Here is an 18,236-nt window from a genome sequence, read left to right on the forward strand (position 1 = left end):
ACCCAGTGAACGGTTCGTTTAGCTTTATATATTGTTCCGGGAGGGCGTTGTATTGGTTTTTCGGAAGTGTTAGACCTGTGGGAGAAAAACAGAAGTGGCTGGGAAAGGCCATGGGATGTAGAAATATTTTTTTCACATTTTATTTCCTTGTAAAAACAGGTAAATCAATAGGGATTTTCGTACGGATAAGTACCCAGTGAACGGTTCGTTTAGCTTTTTATATTGTTCCGGGAGGGCGTTGTATTGGTTTTTCAGAAGTATTAGACCTGTAAGAGAAAGGTTTAAATGGTTGGGAAAGGCCATGGGATAGAAATATTTTTTTCACATTTTATTTCCTTGTAAAAACAGGTACATCAATAGGGATTTTCGTACGGATAAGTACCCAGTGAACGGTTCGTTTAGCTTTATATATTGTTCCGGGAGGGCGTTGTATTGATTTTTCGGAAGTGTTAGACCTGTGGGAGAAAAACTGAAGTGGCTGGGAAAGGCCATGGGATGTAGAAATATTTTTTTCACATTTTATTTTCTTGTAAAAACAGGTAAATCAATAGGGATTTTCTTACGTCTAAGTACCCAGTGAACGGTTCGTTTAGCTTTATATATTGTTCCGGGTGGGCGTTGTATTGGTTTTTCGGAAGTGTTAGACCTGTGGGAGAAAAACTGAAGTGGCTGGGAAAGGCCATGGGATGTAGAAATATTTTTTTCACATTTTATTTCCTTGTAAAAACAAGTAAATCAATAGGGATTTTCTTACGTCTAAGTTCCCAGTGAACGGTTCGTTTAGCTTTTAATATTGTTCCGGGAGGGTGTTGTATTGGTTTTTCGGAAGTGTTAGACCTGTGGGAGAAAAACAGAAGTGGTTGGGAAAGGCCATGGGATGTAGAAATATTTTTTTCACATTTTATTTCCTTGTAAAAACAGGTAAATCAATAGGGATTTTTGTACGGATAAGTACCCAGTGAACGGTTCGTTTAGCTTTATATATTGTTCCGGGAGGGCGTTGTATTGATTTTTCGGAAGTGTTAGACCTGTGGGAGAAAAACTGAAGTGGCTGGAAAAGGCCATGGGATGTAGAAATATTGTTTTCACATTTTATTTCCTTGTAAAAACAGGTAAATCAATAGGTATTTTCGTACGGATAAGTACACAGTGAACGGTTCGTTTAGCTTTTTATATTGTTCCGGGGGGGCGTTGTATTGGTTTTTCGGAAGTGGTAGACCTGTGGGAGAAAAACTGAAGTGGCTGGGAAAGGCCATGGGATGTAGAAATATTTTTTTCACATTTTATTTCCTTGTAAAAACAGGTAAATCAATAGGGATTTTTGTACAGATAAGTACCCAGTGAACGGTTCGTTTAGCTTTATATATTGTTCCGGGAGGGCGTTGTATTGGTTTTTCGGAAGTGTTAGACCTGTGGGAGAAAAACAGAAGTGGCTGGGAAAGGCCATGGGATGTAGAAATATTTTTTTCACATTTTATTTCCTTGTAAAAACAGGTAAATCAATAGGGATTTTCGTACGGATAAGTACCCAGTGAACGGTTCGTTTAGCTTTTTATATTGTTCCGGGAGGGCGTTGTATTGGTTTTTCAGAAGTATTAGACCTGTAAGAGAAAGGTTTAAATGGTTGGGAAAGGCCATGGGATAGAAATATTTTTTTCACATTTTATTTCCTTGTAAAAACAGGTACATCAATAGGGATTTTCGTACGGATAAGTACCCAGTGAACGGTTCGTTTAGCTTTATATATTGTTCCGGGAGGGCGTTGTATTGATTTTTCGGAAGTGTTAGACCTGTGGGAGAAAAACTGAAGTGGCTGGGAAAGGCCATGGGATGTAGAAATATTTTTTTCACATTTTATTTTCTTGTAAAAACAGGTAAATCAATAGGGATTTTCTTACGTCTAAGTACCCAGTGAACGGTTCGTTTAGCTTTATATATTGTTCCGGGTGGGCGTTGTATTGGTTTTTCGGAAGTGTTAGACCTGTGGGAGAAAAACTGAAGTGGCTGGGAAAGGCCATGGGATGTAGAAATATTTTTTTCACATTTTATTTCCTTGTAAAAACAAGTAAATCAATAGGGATTTTCTTACGTCTAAGTTCCCAGTGAACGGTTCGTTTAGCTTTTAATATTGTTCCGGGAGGGTGTTGTATTGGTTTTTCGGAAGTGTTAGACCTGTGGGAGAAAAACAGAAGTGGTTGGGAAAGGCCATGGGATGTAGAAATATTTTTTTCACATTTTATTTCCTTGTAAAAACAGGTAAATCAATAGGGATTTTTGTACGGATAAGTACCCAGTGAACGGTTCGTTTAGCTTTATATATTGTTCCGGGAGGGCGTTGTATTGATTTTTCGGAAGTGTTAGACCTGTGGGAGAAAAACTGAAGTGGCTGGAAAAGGCCATGGGATGTAGAAATATTGTTTTCACATTTTATTTCCTTGTAAAAACAGGTAAATCAATAGGTATTTTCGTACGGATAAGTACACAGTGAACGGTTCGTTTAGCTTTTTATATTGTTCCGGGGGGGCGTTGTATTGGTTTTTCGGAAGTGGTAGACCTGTGGGAGAAAAACTGAAGTGGCTGGGAAAGGCCATGGGATGTAGAAATATTTTTTTCACATTTTATTTCCTTGTAAAAACAGGTAAATCAATAGGGATTTTTGTACAGATAAGTACCCAGTGAACGGTTCGTTTAGCTTTATATATTGTTCCGGGAGGGCGTTGTATTGGTTTTTCGGAAGTGTTAGACCTGTGGGAGAAAAACAGAAGTGGCTGGGAAAGGCCATGGGATGTAGAAATATTTTTTTCACATTTTATTTCCTTGTAAAAACAGGTAAATCAATAGGGATTTTCGTACGGATAAGTACCCAGTGAACGGTTCGTTTAGCTTTTTATATTGTTCCGGGAGGGCGTTGTATTGGTTTTTCAGAAGTATTAGACCTGTAAGAGAAAGGTTTAAATGGTTGGGAAAGGCCATGGGATAGAAATATTTTTTTCACATTTTATTTCCTTGTAAAAACAGGTACATCAATAGGGATTTTCGTACGGATAAGTACCCAGTGAACGGTTCGTTTAGCTTTATATATTGTTCCGGGAGGGCGTTGTATTGATTTTTCGGAAGTGTTAGACCTGTGGGAGAAAAACTGAAGTGGCTGGGAAAGGCCATGGGATGTAGAAATATTTTTTTCACCTTTTATTTTCTTGTAAAAACAGGTAAATCAATAGGGATTTTCTTACGTCTAAGTACCCAGTGAACGGTTCGTATAGCTTTTTATATTGTTCCGGGAGGGCGTTGTATTGGTTTTTCGGAAGTGTTAGACCTGTGGGAGAAAAACTGAAGTGGCTGGGAAAGGCCATGGGATGTAGAAATATTTTTTTCACATTTTATTTCCTTGTAAAAACAAGTAAATCAATAGGGATTTTCTTACGTCTAAGTTCCCAGTGAACGGTTCGTTTAGCTTTTAATATTGTTCCGGGAGGGTGTTGTATTGGTTTTTCGGAAGTGTTAGACCTGTGGGAGAAAAACAGAAGTGGTTGGGAAAGGCCATGGGATGTAGAAATATTTTTTTCACATTTTATTTCCTTGTAAAAACAGGTAAATCAATAGGTATTTTCGTACGGATAAGTACACAGTGAACGGTTCGTTTAGCTTTTTATATTGTTCCGGGGGGGCGTTGTATTGGTTTTTCGGAAGTGGTAGACCTGTGGGAGAAAAACTGAAGTGGCTGGGAAAGGCCATGGGATGTAGAAATATTTTTTTCACATTTTATTTCCTTGTAAAAACAGGTAAATCAATAGGGATTTTCTTACGTCTAAGTACCCAGTGAACGGTTCGTTTAGCTTTTTATATTGTTCCGGGAGGGTGTTGTGTTGGTTTTTCGGAAGTGTTAGACCTTTGGGAGAAAAACAGAAGTGGTTGGGAAAGGCCATGGGATGTACAAATATTTTTTTCACATGTTATTTCCTTGTAAAAACAGGTAAATCAATAGGGATTTTTGTACGGATAAGTACCCAGTGAACGGTTCGTTTAGCTTTATATATTGTTCCGGGAGGGCGTTGTACTGGTTTTTCGGAAGTGTTAGACCTGTGGGAGAAAAACGGAAGTGCCTGGGAAAGGCCATGGGATGTAGAAATATTTTTTTCACATTTTATTTCCTTGTAAAAACAGGTAAATCAATAGGGATTTTCGTACGGATAAGTACCCAGTGAACGGTTCGTTTAGCTTTTTTTATATTGTTCCGGGAGGGCGTTGTACTGGTTTTTCAGAAGTGTTAGACCTGTGGGAGAAAAACTGAAGTACCTGGGAAAGTCCATGGGATGTAGAAATATTTTTTTCACATTTTATTTCCTTGTAAAGGCAGGTAAATCATTAGGGATTTTCCTACGGATAAGTACCTAGTGAACGGTTCCTTTAGCTTTATATATTGTTCCGGGAGGGCCTTCTATTGGTTTTTCGGAAGTGTTAGACCTGTAGGAGAAAAACGGAAGTTGCTGGGAAAGTCCATGGGATGTAGAAATATTTTTTTCACATTTTATTTCCTTGTAAAGGCTGGTAAATCATTAGGGATTTTCCTACGGATAAGTACCCAGTGAACGGTTCGTTTAGCTTTATATATTGTTCCGGGTGGGCTTTGTATTGGTTTTTCGGAAGTGTTAGACCTGTAAGAGAAAAATTTAAATGGTTGGGAAAGGCCATGGGATGTAGAAATATTTTTTTCACATTTTATTTCCTTGTAAAAACAGGTAAATCAATAGGGATTTTTGTACAGATAAGTACCCAGTGAACGGTTCGTTTAGCTTTATATATTGTTCCGGGAGGGCGTTGTATTGGATTTTCGGAAGTGTTAGACCTGTGGGAGAAAAACAGAAGTGGCTGGGAAAGGCCATGGGATGTAGAAATATTTTTTTCACATTTTATTTCCTTGTAAAAACAGGTAAATCAATAGGGATTTTCGTACGGATAAGTACCCAGTGAACGGTTCGTTTAGCTTTTTATATTGTTCCGGGAGGGCGTTGTATTGGTTTTTCAGAAGTATTAGACCTGTAAGAGAAAGGTTTAAATGGTTGGGAAAGGCCATGGGATAGAAATATTTTTTTCACATTTTATTTCCTTGTAAAAACAGGTACATCAATAGGGATTTTCGTACGGATAAGTACCCAGTGAACGGTTCGTTTAGCTTTATATATTGTTCCGGGAGGGCGTTGTATTGATTTTTCGGAAGTGTTAGACCTGTGGGAGAAAAACTGAAGTGGCTGGGAAAGGCCATGGGATGTAGAAATATTTTTTTCACATTTTATTTTCTTGTAAAAACAGGTAAATCAATAGGGATTTTCTTACGTCTAAGTACCCAGTGAACGGTTCGTTTAGCTTTATATATTGTTCCGGGTGGGCGTTGTATTGGTTTTTCGGAAGTGTTAGACCTGTAAGAGAAAAATTTAAATGGTTGGGAAAGGCCATGGGATGTAGAAATATTTTTTTCACATTTTATTTCCTTGTAAAAACAGGTAAATCAATAGGGATTGTCTTACGTCTAAGTACCCAGTGAACGGTTCGTATAGCTTTTTATATTGTTCCGGGAGGGCGTTGTATTGGTTTTTCGGAAGTGTTAGACCTGTGGGAGAAAAACTGAAGTGGCTGGGAAAGGCCATGGGATGTAGAAATATTTTTTTCACATTTTATTTCCTTGTAAAAACAAGTAAATCAATAGGGATTTTCTTACGTCTAAGTTCCCAGTGAACGGTTCGTTTAGCTTTTTATATTGTTCCGGGAGGGTGTTGTATTGGTTTTTCGGAAGTGTTAGACCTGTGGGAGAAAAACAGAAGTGGTTGGGAAAGGCCATGGGATGTAGAAATATTTTTTTCACATTTTATTTCCTTGTAAAAACAGGTAAATCAATAGGGATTTTTGTACGGATAAGTACCCAGTGAACGGTTCGTTTAGCTTTATATATTGTTCCGGGAGGGCGTTGTATTGATTTTTCGGAAGTGTTAGACCTGTGGGAGAAAAACTGAAGTGGCTGGAAAAGGCCATGGGATGTAGAAATATTGTTTTCACATTTTATTTCCTTGTAAAAACAGGTAAATCAATAGGTATTTTCGTACGGATAAGTACACAGTGAACGGTTCGTTTAGCTTTTTATATTGTTCCGGGGGGGCGTTGTATTGGTTTTTCGGAAGTGGTAGACCTGTGGGAGAAAAACTGAAGTGGCTGGGAAAGGCCATGGGATTTAGAAATATTTTTTTCACATTTTATTTCCTTGTAAAAACAGGTAAATCAATAGGGATTTTCTTACGTCTAAGTACCCAGTGAACGGTTCGTTTAGCTTTTTATATTGTTCCGGGAGGGTGTTGTATTGGTTTTTCGGAAGTGTTAGACCTGTGGGAGAAAAACAGAAGTGGTTGGGAAAGGCCATGGGATGTAGAAATATTTTTTTCACATGTTATTTCCTTGTAAAAACAGGTAAATCAATAGGGATTTTTGTACGGATAAGTACCCAGTGAACGGTTCGTTTAGCTTTATATATTGTTCCGGGAGGGCGTTGTACTGGTTTTTCGGAAGTGTTAGACCTGTGGGAGAAAAACGGAAGTGCCTGGGAAAGGCCATGGGATGTAGAAATATTGTTTTCACATTTTATTTCCTTGTAAAAACAGGTAAATCAATAGGGATTTTCGTACGGATAAGTACCCAGTGAACGGTTCGTTTAGCTTTTTTTATATTGTTCCGGGAGGGCGTTGTACTGGTTTTTCAGAAGTGTTAGACCTGTGGGAGAAAAACTGAAGTACCTGGGAAAGTCCATGGGATGTAGAAATATTTTTTTCACATTTTATTTCCTTGAAAAGGCAGGTAAATCATTAGGGATTTTCCTACGGATAAGTACCCAGTGAACGGTTCGTATAGCTTTTTATATTGTTCCGGGAGGGCGTTGTATTGGTTTTTCGGAAGTGTTAGACCTGTGGGAGAAAAACTGAAGTGGCTGGGAAAGGCCATGGGATGTAGAAATATTTTTTTCACATTTTATTTCCTTGTAAAAACAGGTAAATCAATAGGGATTTTCTTACGTCTAAGTACCCAGTGAACGGTTCGTATAGCTTTTTATATTGTTCCGGGAGGGCGTTGTATTGGTTTTTCGGAAGTGTTAGACCTGTGGGAGAAAAACTGAAGTGGCTGGGAAAGGCCATGGGATGTAGAAATATTTTTTTCACATTTTATTTCCTTGTAAAAACAAGTAAATCAATAGGGATTTTCTTACGTCTAAGTTCCCATTGAACGGTTCGTTTAGCTTTTTATATTGTTCCGGGAGGGTGTTGTATTGGTTTTTCGGAAGTGTTAGACCTGTAGGAGAAAAACAGAAGTGGTTGGGAAAGGCCATGGGATGTAGAAATATTTTTTTCACATTTTATTTCCTTGTAAAAACAGGTAAATCAATAGGGATTTTTGTACGGATAAGTACCCAGTGAACGGTTCGTTTAGCTTTATATATTGTTCCGGGAGGGCGTTGTATTGATTTTTCGGAAGTGTTAGACCTGTGGGAGAAAAACTGAAGTGGCTGGAAAAGGCCATGGGATGTAGAAATATTGTTTTCACATTTTATTTCCTTGTAAAAACAGGTAAATCAATAGGTATTTTCGTACGGATAAGTACACAGTGAACGGTTCGTTTAGCTTTTTATATTGTTCCGGGGGGGCGTTGTATTGGTTTTTCGGAAGTGGTAGACCTGTGGGAGAAAAACTGAAGTGGCTGAGAAAGGCCATGGGATTTAGAAATATTTTTTTCACATTTTATTTCCTTGTAAAAACAGGTAAATCAATAGGGATTTTCTTACGTCTAAGTACCCAGTGAACGGTTCGTTTAGCTTTTTATATTGTTCCGGGAGGGTGTTGTATTGGTTTTTCGGAAGTGTTAGACCTGTGGGAGAAAAACAGAAGTGGTTGGGAAAGGCCATGGGATGTAGAAATATTTTTTTCACATGTTATTTCCTTGTAAAAACAGGTAAATCAATAGGGATTTTTGTACGGATAAGTACCCAGTGAACGGTTCGTTTAGCTTTATATATTGTTCCGGGAGGGCGTTGTACTGGTTTTTCGGAAGTGTTAGACCTGTGGGAGAAAAACGGAAGTGCCTGGGAAAGGCCATGGGATGTAGAAATATTGTTTTCACATTTTATTTCCTTGTAAAAACAGGTAAATCAATAGGGATTTTCGTACGGATAAGTACCCAGTGAACGGTTCGTTTAGCTTTTTTTATATTGTTCCGGGAGGGCCTTGTATTGGTTTTTCGGAAGTGTTAGACCTGTAGGAGAAAAACGGAAGTTGCTGGGAAAGTCCATGGGATGTAGAAATATTTTTTTCACATTTTATTTCCATGTAAAGGCTGGTAAATCATTAGGGATTTTCCTACGGATAAGTACCCAGTGAACGGTTCGTTTAGCTTTATATATTGTTCCGGGTGGGCGTTGTATTGGTTTTTCGGAAGTGTTAGACCTGTAAGAGAAAAATTTAAATGGTTGGGAAAGGCCATGGGATGTAGAAATATTTTTTTCACATTTTATTTCCTTGTAAAAACAGGTAAATCCATAGGGATTTTCTTACGTCTAAGTACCCAGTGAACGGTTCATTTAGCTTTATATATTGTTCCGGGAGGGCGTTGTATTGGTTTTTCGGAAGTGTTAGACCTGTGGGAGAAAAACGGAAGTGGCTGGGAAAGGCCATGGGATGTAGAAATATTTTTTCACATTTTATTTCCTTGTAAAAACAGGTAAATCAATAGGGATTTTCCTACGGATAAGTACCCAGTGAACGGTTCGTTTAGCTTTATATATTGTTCCGGGAGGGCGTTGTATTGGTTTTTCGGAAGTGTTAGACCTGTGGGAGAAAAACGGAAGTTTCTGGGAAAGGCCATGGGATGTAGAAATATTTTTTTCACATTTTATTTCCTTGTAAAAACAGGTAAATCAATAGGGATTTTCGTACGGATATGTACCCAGTGAACGGTTCGTTTAGCTTCCTTTATATTGTTCCCGGAGGGCGTTGTATTGGTTTTTCAGAAGTGTTAGACCTGTGGGAGAAAAACTGAAGTACCTGGGAAAGGCCATGGGATTTAGAAATATTTTTTTCACATTTTATTTCCTTGTAAAGGCAGGTAAATCATTAGGGATTTTCCTACGAATAAGTACCCAGTGAACGGTTCGTTTAGCTTTATATATTGTTCCGGGAGGGCGTTGTATTGGTTTTTCGGAAGTGCTAGACCTGTGGGAGAAAAACGGAAGTGGCTGGGAAAGGCCATGGGATGTAGAAATATTTTTTTCACATTTTATTTCCTTGTAAAAACAGGTAAATCAATAGGGATTTGTGTACGGATAAGTACCCAGTGAACGGTTCGTTTAGCTTTATATATTGTTCTGGGTGGGATTTGTATTTGTTTTTCGGAAGTGTTAGACCTGTAAGAGAAAAATTTAAATGGTTGGGAAAGGCCATGGGATGTAGAAATATTTTTTTCACATTTTATTTCCTTGTAAAAACAGGTAAATCAATAGGGATTTTCTTACGTCTAAGTACCCAGTGAACGGTTCGTTTAGCTTTTTATATTGTTCCGGGAGGGCGTTGTATTGGTTTTTCGGAAGTGTTAGACCTGTGGGAGAAAAACAGAAGTGGTTGGGAAAGGCCATGGGATGTAGAAATATTTTTTTCACATGTTATTTCCTTGTAAAAACAGGTAAATCAATAGGGATTTTTGTACAGATAAGTACCCAGTGAACGGTTCGTTTAGCTTTATATATTGTTCCGGGAGGGCGTTGTAATGGTTTTTCAGAAGTGTTAGACCTGTGGGAGAAAAACAGAAGTGGCTGGGAAAGGCCATGGGATGTAGAAATATTTTTTTCACATTTTATTTCCTTGTAAAAACAAGTAAATCAATAGGGATTTTCGTACGGATAAGTACCCAGTGAACGGTTCGTTTAGCTTTTTATAATGTTCCGGGAGGGTGTTGTATTGGTTTTTCGGAAGTGTTAGACCTGTGGGAGAAAAACAGAAGTGGTTGGGAAAGGCCATGGGATGTAGAAATATTTTTTTCACATTTTATTTCCTTGTAAAAACAGGTAAATCAATAGGGATTTTTGTACGGATAAGTACCCAGTGAACGGTTCGTTTAGCTTTATATATTGTTCCGGGAGGGCGTTGTATTGATTTTTCGGAAGTGTTAGACCTGTGGGAGAAAAACTGAAGTGGCTGGAAAAGGCCATGGGATGTAGAAATATTGTTTTCACATTTTATTTCCTTGTAAAATCAGGTAAATCAATAGGTATTTTCGTACGGATAAGTACCCAGTGAACGGTTCGTTTAGCTTCCTTTATATTGTTCCCGGAGGGCGTTGTATTGGTTTTTCAGAAGTGTTAGACCTGTGGGAGAAAAACTGAAGTACCTGGGAAAGGCCATGGGATTTAGAAATATTTTTTTCACATTTTATTTCCTTGTAAAGGCAGGTAAATCATTAGGGATTTTCCTACGAATAAGTACCCAGTGAACGGTTCGTTTAGCTTTATATATTGTTCCGGGAGGGCGTTGTATTGGTTTTTCGGAAGTGCTAGACCTGTGGGAGAAAAACGGAAGTGGCTGGGAAAGGCCATGGGATGTAGAAATATTTTTTTCACATTTTATTTCCTTGTAAAAACAGGTAAATCAATAGGGATTTGTGTACGGATAAGTACCCAGTGAACGGTTCGTTTAGCTTTATATATTGTTCTGGGTGGGATTTGTATTTGTTTTTCGGAAGTGTTAGACCTGTAAGAGAAAAATTTAAATGGTTGGGAAAGGCCATGGGATGTAGAAATATTTTTTTCACATTTTATTTCCTTGTAAAAACAAGTAAATCAATAGGGATTTTCGTACGGATAAGTACCCAGTGAACGGTTCGTTTAGCTTTTTATATTGTTCCGGGAGGGTGTTGTATTGGTTTTTCGGAAGTGTTAGACCTGTGGGAGAAAAACAGAAGTGGTTGGGAAAGGCCATGGGATGTAGAAATATTTTTTTCACATTTTATTTCCTTGTAAAAACAGGTAAATCAATAGGGATTTTTGTACGGATAAGTACCCAGTGAACGGTTCGTTTAGCTTTATATATTGTTCCGGGAGGGCGTTGTATTGATTTTTCGGAAGTGTTAGACCTGTGGGAGAAAAACTGAAGTGGCTGGAAAAGGCCATGGGATGTAGAAATATTGTTTTCACATTTTATTTCCTTGTAAAATCAGGTAAATCAATAGGTATTTTCGTACGGATAAGTACCCAGTGAACGGTTCGTTTAGCTTCCTTTATATTGTTCCCGGAGGGCGTTGTATTGGTTTTTCAGAAGTGTTAGACCTGTGGGAGAAAAACTGAAGTACCTGGGAAAGGCCATGGGATTTAGAAATATTTTTTTCACATTTTATTTCCTTGTAAAGGTAGGTAAATCATTAGGGATTTTCCTACGAATAAGTACCCAGTGAACGGTTCGTTTAGCTTTATATATTGTTCCGGGAGGGTGTTGTATTGGTTTTTCGGAAGTGCTAGACCTGTGGGAGAAAAACGGAAGTGGCTGGGAAAGGCCATGGGATGTAGAAATATTTTTTTCACATTTTATTTCCTTGTAAAAACAGGTAAATCAATAGGGATTTGTGTACGGATAAGTACCCAGTGAACGGTTCGTTTAGCTTTATATATTGTTCTGGGTGGGATTTGTATTTGTTTTTCGGAAGTGTTAGACCTGTAAGAGAAAAATTTAAATGGTTGGGAAAGGCCATGGGATGTAGAAATATTTTTTTCACATTTTATTTCCTTCTAAAAACAGGTAAATCAATAGGGATTTTCTTACGTCTAAGTACCCAGTGAACGGTTCGTTTAGCTTTTTATATTGTTCCGGGAGGGCGTTGTATTGGTTTTTCGGAAGTGTTAGACCTGTGGGAGAAAAACAGAAGTGGTTGGGAAAGGCCATGGGATGTAGAAATATTTTTTTCACATGTTATTTCCTTGTAAAAACAGGTAAATCAATAGGGATTTTTGTACAGATAAGTACCCAGTGAACGGTTCGTTTAGCTTTATATATTGTTCCGGGAGGGCGTTGTAATGGTTTTTCGGAAGTGTTAGACCTGTGGGAGAAAAACAGAAGTGGCTGGGAAAGGCCATGGGATGTAGAAATATTTTTTTCACATTTTATTTCCTTGTAAAAACAAGTAAATCAATAGGGATTTTCGTACGGATAAGTACCCAGTGAACGGTTCGTTTAGCTTTTTATATTGTTCCGGGAGGGTGTTGTATTGGTTTTTCGGAAGTGTTAGACCTGTGGGAGAAAAACAGAAGTGGTTGGGAAAGGCCATGGGATGTAGAAATATTTTTTTCACATTTTATTTCCTTGTAAAAACAGGTAAATCAATAGGGATTTTTGTACGGATAAGTACCCAGTGAACGGTTCGTTTAGCTTTATATATTGTTCCGGGAGGGCGTTGTATTGATTTTTCGGAAGTGTTAGACCTGTGGGAGAAAAACAGAAGTGGCTGGAAAAGGCCATGGGATGTAGAAATATTGTTTTCACATTTTATTTCCTTGTAAAATCAGGTAAATCAATAGGTATTTTCGTACGGATAAGTACCCAGTGAACGGTTCGTTTAGCTTTTTATATTGTTCCGGGGGGGCGTTGTATTGGTTTTTCGGAAGTGGTAGACCTGTGGGAGAAAAACTGAAGTGGCTGGGAAAGGCCATGGGATGTAGAAATATTTTTTTCACATTTTATTTCCTTGTAAAAACAGGTAAATCAATAGGGATTTTCTTACGTCTAAGTACCCAGTGAACGGTTCGTTTAGCTTTTTATATTGTTCCGGGAGGGTGTTGTATTGGTTTTTCGGAAGTGTTAGACCTGTGGGAGAAAAACAGAAGTGGTTGGGAAAGGCCATGGGATGTAGAAATATTTTTTTCACATGTTATTTCCTTGTAAAAACAGGTAAATCAATAGGGATTTTTGTACGGATAAGTACCCAGTGAACGGATCGTTTAGCTTTATATATTGTTCCGGGAGGGCGTTGTACTGGTTTTTCGGAAGTGTTAGACCTGTGGGAGAAAAACGGAAGTGCCTGGGAAAGGCCATGGGATAGAAATATTTTTTTCACATTTTATTTCCTTGTAAAAACAGGTACATCAATAGGGATTTTCGTACGGATAAGTACCCAGTGAACGGTTCGTTTAGCTTTATATATTGTTCCGGGAGGGCGTTGTATTGGTTTTTCGGAAGTGCTAGACCTGTGGGAGAAAAACGGAAGTGGCTGGGAAAGGCCATGGGATGTAGAAATATTTTTTTCACATTTTATTTCCTTGTAAAAACAGGTAAATCAATAGGGATTTGTGTACGGATAAGTACCCAGTGAACGGTTCGTTTAGCTTTATATATTGTTCTGGGTGGGATTTGTATTTGTTTTTCGGAAGTGTTAGACCTGTAAGAGAAAAATTTAAATGGTTGGGAAAGGCCATGGGATGTAGAAATATTTTTTTCACATTTTATTTCCTTGTAAAAACAGGTAAATCAATAGGGATTTTCTTACGTCTAAGTACCCAGTGAACGGTTCGTTTAGCTTTTTATATTGTTCCGGGAGGGCGTTGTATTGGTTTTTCGGAAGTGTTAGACCTGTGGGAGAAAAACAGAAGTGGTTGGGAAAGGCCATGGGATGTAGAAATATTTTTTTCACATGTTATTTCCTTGTAAAAACAGGTAAATCAATAGGGATTTTCGTACGGATAAGTACCCAGTGAACGGTTCGTTTAGCTTTTTATATTGTTCCGGGAGGGCGTCGTATTGGTTTTTCAGAAGTACTAGACCTGTAAGAGAAAGGTTTAAATGGTTGGGAAAGGCCATGGGATAGAAATATTTTTTTCACATTTTATTTCCTTGTAAAAACAGGTACATCAATAGGGATTTTCGTACGGATAAGTACCCAGTGAACGGTTCGTTTAGCTTTATATATTGTTCCGGGAGGGCGTTGTATTGATTTTTCGGAAGTGTTAGACCTGTGGGAGAAAAACTGAAGTGGCTGGGAAAGGCCATGGGATGTAGAAATATTTTTTTCACATTTTATTTTCTTGTAAAAACAGGTAAATCAATAGGGATTTTCTTACGTCTAAGTACCCAGTGAACGGTTCGTTTAGCTTTATATATTGTTCCGGGTGGGCGTTGTATTGGTTTTTCGGAAGTGTTAGACCTGTAAGAGAAAAATTTAAATGGTTGGGAAAGGCCATGGGATGTAGAAATATTTTTTTCACATTTTATTTCCTTGTAAAAACAGGTAAATCAATAGGGATTTTCTTACGTCTAAGTACCCAGTGAACGGTTCGTATAGCTTTTTATATTGTTCCGGGAGGGCGTTGTATTGGTTTTTCGGAAGTGTTAGACCTGTGGGAGAAAAACTGAAGTGGCTGGGAAAGGCCATGGGATGTAGAAATATTTTTTTCACATTTTATTTCCTTGTAAAAACAAGTAAATCAATAGGGATTTTCTTACGTCTAAGTTCCCAGTGAACGGTTCGTTTAGCTTTTTATATTGTTCCGGGAGGGTGTTGTATTGGTTTTTCGGAAGTGTTAGACCTGTGGGAGAAAAACAGAAGTGGTTGGGAAAGGCCATGGGATGTAGAAATATTTTTTTCACATTTTATTTCCTTGTAAAAACAGGTAAATCAATAGGGATTTTTGTACGGATAAGTACCCAGTGAACGGTTCGTTTAGCTTTATATATTGTTCCGGGAGGGCGTTGTATTGATTTTTCGGAAGTGTTAGACCTGTGGGAGAAAAACTGAAGTGGCTGGAAAAGGCCATGGGATGTAGAAATATTGTTTTCACATTTTATTTCCTTGTAAAAACAGGTAAATCAATAGGTATTTTCGTACGGATAAGTACCCAGTGAACGGTTCGTTTAGCTTTTTATATTGTTCCGGGGGGGCGTTGTATTGGTTTTTCGGAAGTGGTAGACCTGTGGGAGAAAAACTGAAGTGGCTGGGAAAGGCCATGGGATGTAGAAATATTTTTTTCACATTTTATTTCCTTGTAAAAACAGGTAAATCAATAGGGATTTTCTTACGTCTAAGTACCCAGTGAACGGTTCGTTTAGCTTTTTATATTGTTCCGGGAGGGCGTTGTATTGGTTTTTCGGAAGTGTTAGACCTGTGGGAGAAAAACAGAAGTGGTTGGGAAAGGCCATGGGATGTAGAAATATTTTTTTCACATGTTATTTCCTTGTAAAAACAGGTAAATCAATAGGGATTTTTGTACAGATAAGTACCCAGTGAACGGTTCGTTTAGCTTTATATATTGTTCCGGGAGGGCGTTGTAATGGTTTTTCGGAAGTGTTAGACCTGTGGGAGAAAAACAGAAGTGGCTGGGAAAGGCCATGGGATGTAGAAATATTTTTTTCACATTTTATTTCCTTGTAAAAACAAGTAAATCAATAGGGATTTTCGTACGGATAAGTACCCAGTGAACGGTTCGTTTAGCTTTTTATATTGTTCCGGGAGGGTGTTGTATTGGTTTTTCGGAAGTGTTAGACCTGTGGGAGAAAAACAGAAGTGGTTGGGAAAGGCCATGGGATGTAGAAATATTTTTTTCACATTTTATTTCCTTGTAAAAACAGGTAAATCAATAGGGATTTTTGTACGGATAAGTACCCAGTGAACGGTTCGTTTAGCTTTATATATTGTTCCGGGAGGGCGTTGTATTGATTTTTCGGAAGTGTTAGACCTGTGGGAGAAAAATTGAAGTGGCTGGAAAAGGCCATGGGATGTAGAAATATTGTTTTCACATTTTATTTCCTTGTAAAATCAGGTAAATCAATAGGTATTTTCGTACGGATAAGTACCCAGTGAACGGTTCGTTTAGCTTCCTTTATATTGTTCCCGGAGGGCGTTGTATTGGTTTTTCAGAAGTGTTAGACCAGTGGGAGAAAAACTGAAGTACCTGGGAAAGGCCATGGGATTTAGAAATATTTTTTTCACATTTTATTTCCTTGTAAAGGCAGGTAAATCATTAGGGATTTTCCTACGAATAAGTACCCAGTGAACGGTTCGTTTAGCTTTATATATTGTTCCGGGAGGGCGTTGTATTGGTTTTTCGGAAGTGCTAGACCTGTGGGAGAAAAACGGAAGTGGCTGGGAAAGGCCATGGGATGTAGAAATATTTTTTTCACATTTTATTTCCTTGTAAAAACAGGTAAATCAATAGGGATTTGTGTACGGATAAGTACCCAGTGAACGGTTCGTTTAGCTTTATATATTGTTCTGGGTGGGATTTGTATTTGTTTTTCGGAAGTGTTAGACCTGTAAGAGAAAAATTTAAATGGTTGGGAAAGGCCATGGGATGTAGAAATATTTTTTTCACATTTTATTTCCTTGTAAAAACAGGTAAATCAATAGGGATTTTCTTACGTCTAAGTACCCAGTGAACGGTTCGTTTAGCTTTTTATATTGTTCCGGGAGGGCGTTGTATTGGTTTTTCGGAAGTGTTAGACCTGTGGGAGAAAAACAGAAGTGGTTGGGAAAGGCCATGGGATGTAGAAATATTTTTTTCACATGTTATTTCCTTGTAAAAACAGGTAAATCAATAGGGATTTTTGTACAGATAAGTACCCAGTGAACGGTTCGTTTAGCTTTATATATTGTTCCGGGAGGGCGTTGTAATGGTTTTTCGGAAGTGTTAGACCTGTGGGAGAAAAACGGAAGTGGCTGGGAAAGGCCATGGGATGTAGAAATATTTTTTTCACATTTTATTTCCTTGTAAAAACAAGTAAATCAATAGGGATTTTCGTACGGATAAGTACCCAGTGAACGGTTCGTTTAGCTTTTTATATTGTTCCGGGAGGGTGTTGTATTGGTTTTTCGGAAGTGTTAGACCTGTGGGAGAAAAACAGAAGTGGTTGGGAAAGGCCATGGGATGTAGAAATATTTTTTTCACATTTTATTTCCTTGTAAAAACAGGTAAATCAATAGGGATTTTTGTACGGATAAGTACCCAGTGAACGGTTCGTTTAGCTTTATATATTGTTCCGGGAGGGCGTTGTATTGATTTTTCGGAAGTGTTAGACCTGTGGGAGAAAAACTGAAGTGGCTGGAAAAGGCCATGGGATGTAGAAATATTGTTTTCACATTTTATTTCCTTGTAAAATCAGGTAAATCAATAGGTATTTTCGTACGGATAAGTACCCAGTGAACGGTTCGTTTAGCTTTTTATATTGTTCCGGGGGGGCGTTGTATTGGTTTTTCGGAAGTGGTAGACCTGTGGGAGAAAAACTGAAGTGGCTGGGAAAGGCCATGGGATGTAGAAATATTTTTTTCACATTTTATTTCCTTGTAAAAACAGGTAAATCAATAGGGATTTTCTTACGTCTAAGTACCCAGTGAACGGTTCGTTTAGCTTTTTATATTGTTCCGGGAGGGTGTTGTATTGGTTTTTCGGAAGTGTTAGACCTGTGGGAGAAAAACAGAAGTGGTTGGGAAAGGCCATGGGATGTAGAAATATTTTTTTCACATGTTATTTCCTTGTAAAAACAGGTACATCAATAGGGATTTTCGTACGGATAAGTACCCAGTGAACGGTTCGTTTAGCTTTATATATTGTTCCGGGAGGGCGTTGTATTGGTTTTTCGGAAGTGCTAGACCTGTGGGAGAAAAACGGAAGTGGCTGGGAAAGGCCATGGGATGTAGAAATATTTTTTTCACATTTTATTTCCTTGTAAAAACAGGTAAATCAATAGGGATTTGTGTACGGATAAGTACCCAGTGAACGGTTCGTTTAGCTTTATATATTGTTCTGGGTGGGATTTGTATTTGTTTTTCGGAAGTGTTAGACCTGTAAGAGAAAAATTTAAATGGTTGGGAAAGGCCATGGGATGTAGAAATATTTTTTTCACATTTTATTTCCTTGTAAAAACAGGTAAATCAATAGGGATTTTCTTACGTCTAAGTACCCAGTGAACGGTTCGTTTAGCTTTTTATATTGTTCCGGGAGGGCGTTGTATTGGTTTTTCGGAAGTGTTAGACCTGTGGGAGAAAAACAGAAGTGGTTGGGAAAGGCCATGGGATGTAGAAATATTTTTTTCACATGTTATTTCCTTGTAAAAACAGGTAAATCAATAGGGATTTTTGTACAGATAAGTACCCAGTGAACGGTTCGTTTAGCTTTATATATTGTTCCGGGAGGGCGTTGTATTGGTTTTTCGGAAGTGTTAGACCTGTGGGAGAAAAAC

Source organism: Paroedura picta, chromosome 9 (genome assembly GCF_049243985.1).
Source record: "Paroedura picta isolate Pp20150507F chromosome 9, Ppicta_v3.0, whole genome shotgun sequence".
Taxonomy (NCBI): Eukaryota; Metazoa; Chordata; class Lepidosauria; order Squamata; family Gekkonidae; genus Paroedura; species Paroedura picta.